This window comes from Canis lupus, chromosome 10 (assembly GCF_011100685.1).
Source record: "Canis lupus familiaris isolate Mischka breed German Shepherd chromosome 10, alternate assembly UU_Cfam_GSD_1.0, whole genome shotgun sequence".
NCBI classification, from domain to species: domain Eukaryota; kingdom Metazoa; phylum Chordata; class Mammalia; order Carnivora; family Canidae; genus Canis; species Canis lupus.
The window spans coordinates 38,313,883-38,322,371 of record NC_049231.1 but is presented as its reverse complement, the minus strand read 5'-3'; the positions used below and the strand labels follow the sequence as shown (position 1 = coordinate 38,322,371).

General features: G+C 41.2%; 1 pseudogene; it reads left to right on the top strand.

Annotated features, from left to right (window-relative positions):
• The first annotated feature begins 7,996 nt into the window (after nt 1-7,996).
• Nucleotides 7,997-8,097, top strand: LOC119873820 (annotated as a pseudogene).
• Nucleotides 8,098-8,489: the final 392 nt, after the last annotated feature.

The window sequence follows — 8,489 nt, the reverse complement described above, 5'->3', positions numbered from 1 at the left end:
CCACATCTCCTTTAACATCTCATTTTAGCCATCCCTTAGCATATCTGTTAAGAATTTATTAAACACCCTCTGTTCCGTGGAAGAGAACAGAATAGACTCTAAGATGCAAAACACGTTAAACCTAACAAAGACAAGAAAAGTACATGTAGATTGGAGATAAGATAAAATAGAGAAATACTTGCCATATGGAAGAATTGTATAGCAAGTGATATCTTTGTTTGGAAAGCACCAAGTGTGCTGGAGGGATTTTCCACCAAAGACAAGGATTTTAACACGGACAGAAAGACTGTGCAGTTTGCCTCCAAAGACTGGGGGCTCGAGTCCAAAAGAGGAACCGCACAACAGCCGAGCACATGCCTGGTAGCCTCTGGCAGGCAGGAGGCAGGTCACAGGCCTGGAGCCCAGCTGGGTGGTCAGGCTCAGGCAGACGATGCTCTACCCGGGCTCATGCTGGGGCCATGGGTCCTGGTGCCTGGGGAGGACTGCTCACCGGACCAAGGCTTCGCCCAAGCTACGTGAGCCAAGGAAGTCCGAGGAAAGCATCGTCTTCCTCGAGAAACCATGGGTACTTATCACACGGTCAGGAGAGGGGCATGGGCAAATCGGCCAACCCATCAGCACAGGATATTGTGATCTTATGCAGAGTCAGGGTGAAGTTTCCCTCAAAATTAGAAGGTTAGGTACTTAGAGGAGTAAGTCATCATTTGACAGGATTTTTTCCTTTCTTTTTCTGTTTTTCTTTCCTTCCTTCCTTCCTTCCTTCCTTCCTTCCTTCCTTCCTTCCTTCCTTCCTTCCTTCCTTCCTTCCACCTATTGTCAGGTCCACTGATCTTCTAGTCGCTGAATTAAGCCTTGAAGCAATTCTTACTTTTACATACAAAACGACATGAAAGTTAGCGCATGTTGACCTCCAAGGTCATGGGCAGCTCCTGCGGGGCCCCAAGCTCTGGCCTCCAGGTCAGGAAGGCTGGCCTTGAATTCTGAATATGCTGCCAGATCACTGTGTGTTCCTGGACAAATTCCTTAACATTCCCAAGCCTTATTAATTTCTCACCTTCCTTACAATATTGTTAGCATTAGAGGACGTGGATTTTAACAAGATTAAGATGGGGCCTGGACCATATAGGAACCTAGAAGGTGCTAGCTCTCATTACATTGGAACAGACCAGTCACCTGTTGGCTCGAAAGAATCGAACACTCTCTTAAGTGTCTGACCCATCCGAGACTCCAAGAATGACTTGAGGCCGAAGAAGAGAGTTGTGAGTGTGCACCACAGAATATTTTTGAGAAACTTGACCGCCAAGCTCATGGGCACTCCAAAGCTAGCTTAACTGAATCTGAACGCTTAGAGGAGGGGAACAGGGGATCCCTGGGTGGCTCAGCGGTTTAGCGCCTGCCTTTGGCCCAGGGCCCGATCCTGGAGACTTGGGATCAAGTCCCGCTTCAGGCTCCCTGCATGGAGCCTGCTTCTCCCTCTGCCTGTGTCTGTGCCTCTTTCTTTCTTTGAGTCTCTCATGATAAATAAATAAAATCTTTAAAAAAAAAATTAGAGGAGGGGAACAGAATGTCAGGGTTGTAAGCACCCCCAGGTGGTGTTATAAACACCATTAAGGCTACAGATCATGAACAACAGATTTTCCAATTCATTTTATGTGCAAAAAGAAGCACCAAGAGGGGATCCCTGGGTGGTTCAGCGGTTTAGCGCCTGCCTTTTGTCCCGGGTGCAATCCTGGAGTCCCGAGATCGAGTCCCACGTCGGGCTCCCAGCATGGAGCCTGCTTCTCCCTCCTCCTGTGTCTCTGCCTCTCTCTGTCTATAATAAATCAATCAATCAATCAATCAATCTTAAAAAAAAAAAAAGAAGAAGAAGAAGAAGAAGCACCAAGAACAGAGGCCTAATTCTTCCTCATAGTACTTCATATTTACAATCTCATTTCCTCTCCCAGTGCTCAGTTGATTCAGACATCACCGCATACTTTACAGAGGTTAAAGGGAAATTCTCTGGGATACAGGGCAGGGCAGTGGTGAGATTGGTCCCTACTTGTAAGCACTCATTAGGTCATTAATAATTTAGGCAGATAAAGAGCTTTGTAAGTATCAGCAAGTGCCTCACTTTATCTGATTGCTTTTCCCACCCAGGAGAATTGTTATTATTGTCTCAGTCTAGACTGTTCCCTAGCGCAACCCAGAATGGCTGCTATTACTTCCATGTGGTCAACCTCAAAACTCTCTTTTCAATTTCATACAGAAGAGGGAAGTAGGTGTGTGCCAGGTCGGCAACATAACCACGCTACTAATTTATCACCTTGTGCCCACTTAATTCCATTTCGGTCTGGGCGTGTTTGAAAGCTATTGCAGAGATGACTTCTGGGCTGACGTGGTAGCAGAAGAAAGTAGGATCATGGGCTCTCCCTCCTTTGATCCCTGCACCTGATGGAATTTTAAAAAATAAAGAAAACAAAACCTATCAACTGGAAATAAGTAGCTACAGTCAAACCAAGGAAGAAAAAAAAAAAAAAAAAACACAACCTAATGTCAGAAGAGCCAGAGAAAGACAGTAAAGGAATTAAAGAATCTGTTGTAAAAAGCAGAGGGGATCCCGGGGTGGCTTGGCGATTTAGCGCCTGCCTCCAGCCTGGGCATGATCCTGGGGACCGGGGATCGAGTCCCGTGTTGGGCTCCCTGCATGGAGCCTGCTTCTCTTTCTGCCTGTGTCTCTGCTTCTCTCTCTCTCTCTCTCTCTCTCTCTCTCTCGGTGTCTCTCATGAATAAATAAATAAAATCTTAAAAAAAAAAAAAGCAGAACAAGATAGTCTTAACCCATGTACACTTTGTGGAGGCCGAGAAAATTAAGGCCATTCCACCTCAAGTTTAACATTAGCACAAGTACAGGCATCTCAGGCCCCTGTGAATAAGAGCTGAACTTTACAGGAAAAACTGCAGAATGCCCTTGGCAGGGAATCCCATATCAGATCTTAAGAAACTCCTCCACCCTTTCCCCCATATTGGAATGGAAAAAATTCCTCCACCCCTTCTGAAAATCTCCTAGACCAGCCCATAAAAAACCCAGCTGTAACCCACTTCGGGGTCCAAGCCCCTGCACTGCTGTGTGGAGTATACTTGGACCCAAGCTCGAGGTTGTAAGTAAAACCCCACGTGCGTTTGCATCGGTGTCGGCTCCCTGGTGGTTTCTCGGATACGTAATCTTGGGCACAACAACTTCACCATGCTCCTCTGCTTCTCAGCACACCTGATCTTATCTCTGCTGTCTCGATTTCCCTCCCTCATGCCAGACTATTCTAATGGGCATCTTATCATTTAGTTTCCAAACACTTCAGAATGTCTAACACATGAGGACTCATTTATTTTTGGTGCAACCCCAGTGCCATTATCAGATGGAAAAACAATGAATTCCTGTCTTCTAATGTCCAGCCACAGTCCAAATTTCCCCGATAGTCCCATAAGTGTCATCGTACAATTAGATTTCCTGAACCAAGATCCAAAGAAAATCCATATGTTGCATTTAGTTGATATATTTTTAATTTTTTTCCTTGTCACTTATTTGTTAAGGAAAGTGGATAGACCATGTCATTTTTGGTATATATGATTGGACAATGATGGATACAAAGTGGACACTTTCGTGACTTCAAATAATTTTCTGAACTCTTGTGTATTTAATGACTTTTTTGTCGTATTGCTTATTGCCAATCCCTCAATCCCTGACGCTTCTCTTGGTTTGGTGTAGTCTTTGATCTGGTGTTGGAACATGATGGGTTCTATCCTGCTGTGCCTGCTCCTCCCCTGTCTCCCTATCTCATGTGACCTCATCTTATAAGTCTCTGCTCAAGGAGAGAAACCACAGAGAAGCTTTCCTGGGCTTCCTTGACTAGATACACATTCCCCCTAGTGTGTACCCCCCATGCACATACTCTCATTCTATATTGTTTATCAGATTATCACTCTACTTTTGTTTATTTGTAGAAGTCATTTTTTTTAGAAAGAGGGAGGGGCAGAGGGAGAGGACAGGAGAAAGTCTTAAACAGTCTCATAACTCTGAGATCATGACCTGAGTGGAAATCAAGAGTCAGATGCTTAAACAACTGAGCCACCCAGGGGCCCCTTTGTATAAGTCATTTAATGCTTGTTTCCCCTACTACTATACTTCTGCTGTGGGAGAATGGGGACAATGTCTTTTTTCTGTCACTGTATTCTTGGTACTTAGCACCAGGCATGACACACAGTAGATGCTCAAGGAATATTTGTAGAATGAGGAAAGAAATTGCTTATGACCTTTAAGAAGTTATCTGTTCAATCCTGTAAATATAAGACAGGAGCTAAGCCATTTACCACCACCTTTGTGGGTTTCTCCACATTTAGGTTTTTGCATTAGTGTTACTTGTACAATATTTTTGTAGGATTACATTTTGAACCATAATTACTGCTGCTTTGTAATTTTGGATCTTTCTAAGTGGGTTCAGCGCTCACCACATGTCCTTCTTCTGTCCATTCTATTTCTATTCTTCTCTTAGTTGCTGGTTTTAGTACCTGAGGTGTTTCTTCAGGGATGGCTCACGGGTGCTATGCTCCATGACACATTTAAAAATGACTGAATACTATCTTCATAGTTGAATGACAGCATGGCCTGGAGAAATGACTAGGTAAGACATGTCAGACAATTGGAAAGAATAGCAGGATTTCATGTTTTGCTTTGTATTACAAAAAAATGCAGTGTATTTCAGTCATGTTCCAATACACTTTATAATTCAAAGTTTCTAATTTCATAATTCTTCACATGAAAATGAGGATGGACAGTCCCTACAATGAATTCCATAAGCCATTGAGCTAAACATTTTTTATATGCATTTCCTATCAATCATTTTTTGGTCGATATATAGGTAAATCAAGAAAATAGTAAGAGGATCAAAAAATTATGTTATTTGACCCAGAAATTCCAATCCTATATTTGTATCCTAGAAAAATGTTCACACTCATGTTCAAAGTATTGTATTGAAGACTGTTTCAACATTGTTTATAAAAGCTTGAAATGTGGAAACAACCTAAATGTGGTTCAGTCACATAATGTAATCCTACAAATCAGCCAGGATAATGAGCCAGAGCTAGACAGAGAAAATAATGATCAATTTCATGTTGAACTAAAAAGAGTAAGTTACAAAAGAATACATGAAGTATATCATTTATGTCAAAAGCTTAAAAGCATACAAAAGAATACTATACATTTATATGGACACACGGAACTGTACTTATGGGGTAAATATGTGTGTATAACTGCCAACTTCCAGAGAGCTGGGAGTGGGAGCATGGGGAGGGGATGGGGGAGAGAGAGTGCAGTTGGGGAGGGATGAGAAGGGAGCTTCCACTGTATTTGCACCATTTTGAGTCTTAAGCTCACTGATAAACCTTTATTCTATTCATCTTTAAAGTTTATACATTTTGTAGGTTCAAAATACTTAACAGTACTAAGGAAAGCTATGTTGTTGAGTAAAATTAACCTCTGATGATTAAAATCCAATTTGTTAATTTTTTACTAACACACACAGCAGTTCAACAGTTCATAGAACTTCCTCTGCACCCTTTCTTCTTTCCTTCTTCCTTTTTTCTAATTATTTTCATGACTCTTCCATATTTCTCCCCAGTCAATGATGCATCTAAAAAATTAGATGTATATCCCTTATTTCTTTATCTATTTATCTGTATCTATCTACCTATCACCACTCCATCCATTTATCATCTATCTATCTAGATGTATATTTATATCAAACATTAAAAAACAAAATTCAACTGAGTAATTTTTAAAGATCTTATTGGCTTTATCCAATGATTCACGAACTGGGTAGCATCCCATCCAGCAAATAAAAAGGAACTCTGGGGAACTGTACAAAATGGAAGACTTTTACAGACAGAAGGGAGCAGGAATGAGGAATTCACACTGGGGAAAGATACAGGTTGGTTAAAGCACGGTTACTTTCCTTTAGGAAATAGCAGGAGTCTATCAGACAGATGACCTAGTTAGTGCTGGTCAGGTGATTCTATTCTTGGTTGATGAGTTTAAGATTCCACTTCTGAGAAAGCTGAAACTGTAATTAAGTCTCAGTTTGGTGACAGGGGCTTAGCACAAGTGACTCCATTTGGTACCAGTTGTCTTGTTTTTAACATGAGAAACATGATTTACTCTATAGACTTTGAGTTTGACTTAAATCCCTCTAGTTGACAGAACCAGTTCTAAAATGCTTTACACCTTGGGGGGCCTGGATGGCTCAGTTGGGTAAGCATCTGCCTTTGGCTCAGGTCATGACCCCTGGTCCTGGAATCAAGACCCACCTCCAGCTCCCTGATCATCAAGGAGTCTGCTTCTCCTTCTCCCTCTGCCCCTTCCTTTCTTGTACTTCCTCTCTCTCTTTCAAATAAATTTTTTAAAATCTTTAAAATCTCTCTATTTAATAAATTTGAAAAAAATCTTTACACTTTGAATTTAGTAAAACCTCCCCCAAAAAGGAGGGAAGGAAAAGCAAACTCCCAACAGACCTCTGGAAAAGCTCAGCACTGGTTACACTGGGTTTCTCAGCTCTGTGAAGTGTCTGAGTTCTGTTCTGAGGCAGAGAAGCTGCCAGACATCTGTGTGATCTTTTTCAGGTTGCAGGAGGTCAGTTGCTGGCTGTTATCTTTCGTGTTATTTGTCATTTGCTGATTTTCTTGAAAGAGCTCAACTTGGGTGCTTTTGTTTCAGTTTTTCTCAGCGCTACCGCCCCACAACTGTGGGGAGGCTACTCTTCTATCTTCTATCACCTTGTTGGGAGTGAGATAGAAGTCAGACCTTAAGGGGGAAATGGGAGAAAATTAAATCTTGCACAATGTGTGACTTTTTCCAGAGTTCCCCACAGGGTAGCAGCTAAATGTTTAATCTTGCTTTCTCTTTGAGGTGTTTTAAAGCCAATTATCTGGGGGTGGTGGTGGAGTGGATTGTTACTCTGCTCTTATTTTGAGAAGGAGGAGCAAAATATTTACCTTTTTTCTTGTATTCATACAAATGACATAAGCCTGGTGATGTGGTGACTCCGCTGCTTAGGATACTATGCACAGGCTTTGGAGATGAAATAAACAGGTTAGGGTATTCCTGTTGCCAGATCCAAAACAAGAGATATCAAATAGTGATCCTGAATTTAGAATGTCCCAAGACACTTTTGCCTACAGCATATGAATATATGTATCAGAAGTCTTTACAGAGTCTTCTGTACTGGGAAAGAAAGGATCTGGGGATGGCCTGAGATCTCCTCAAAGCCCTCTATTTCTAGCAACACCTTTATCTTTTCATCTTGTGTCCTCCAAGTGCCACTGATGGCCAGCATGGAGCTAGTCACTGGGCTGTAGATGAGAGGAAGCTCATGAGTTTACCATGGCAGCAATCTCTTTCTTGTCTTTAAGAGGTCAGGGATGAAATCAGAACTTTGTGTCTCTTTTAGAACCAAGACTAAGACTCTCATTCATGGCACTGTATCTTGAAGCCACATTCTCTAAAAAGGTTTGACTTTGGCAAACCAATAGATCAATTACTGGAATGATATAAAATGTCCTGAAGTAGCCCCAAATGTTTAAGGAAATTAATATATGATAATTTCAAAGCAGTTGGTAAGAGATAGATTATTTACTAAATGGTTGGGACAACTGAAAAAAAGTTATAACTTGCCACCAAAGCCATTACAAATGACTTAGAAAGTTAAATGTAAAAAATGACTATTAGCATGGGAGATTTTTTATTTTTTAAAGATTTATTTAGTTATTCATGAGAGACACACAGAGAGAGGCAGAAACATAGGCAGAGGGAGAGAAGCAGGCTCCTCACAGGGAGCCTGATATGGGACTTGATCCTAGGACCCCGGGATCACACCCTGAGCCAAAAGCAGTTGCTCAACCACTGAGCCACCCAGGTGTCCTGTATGGGATATTTTTTAGAACAAATATTAAGAGATAGAAGGATGATTTCTGTGGCAGCACATATATTAAATTGGAAAGATATAGAGAAGATTAGCATGGTCCCTGTACCAGGATAACACACAAATTTGTGAAGCATTCCATATTAAAGAGAGACAGAGAGAGAAGTGGAAGTTCCTTCTAAATAATATTTAAAATTGAGAGCCGTAAAAAGAAAACATTAATACACACGACTGCGTTAAAAACATTTCTACACAGCAGAAAGCCTAAACAGAAAAATTAGAGAAAGAAATACTTACAATGCTTAAAAGAAGGACCTCATAGTTCAGTGTAAAGCATTAGCTGACTAGTAAGAAAAAGATCTTAGAAAATGTACAAAGGACCTGAATAAGCAATGGTTCCTTTACGTGGTTCCACCACGTAAAAGGAGGATGGATCTCATTGAAAATGAAAGAAATAGAAGTTAAAATCATGGACACCACTTTTCATCTACCAGATATATCAGATGGTCTTGCAAGATCAGTAAATTAGATAATACACAG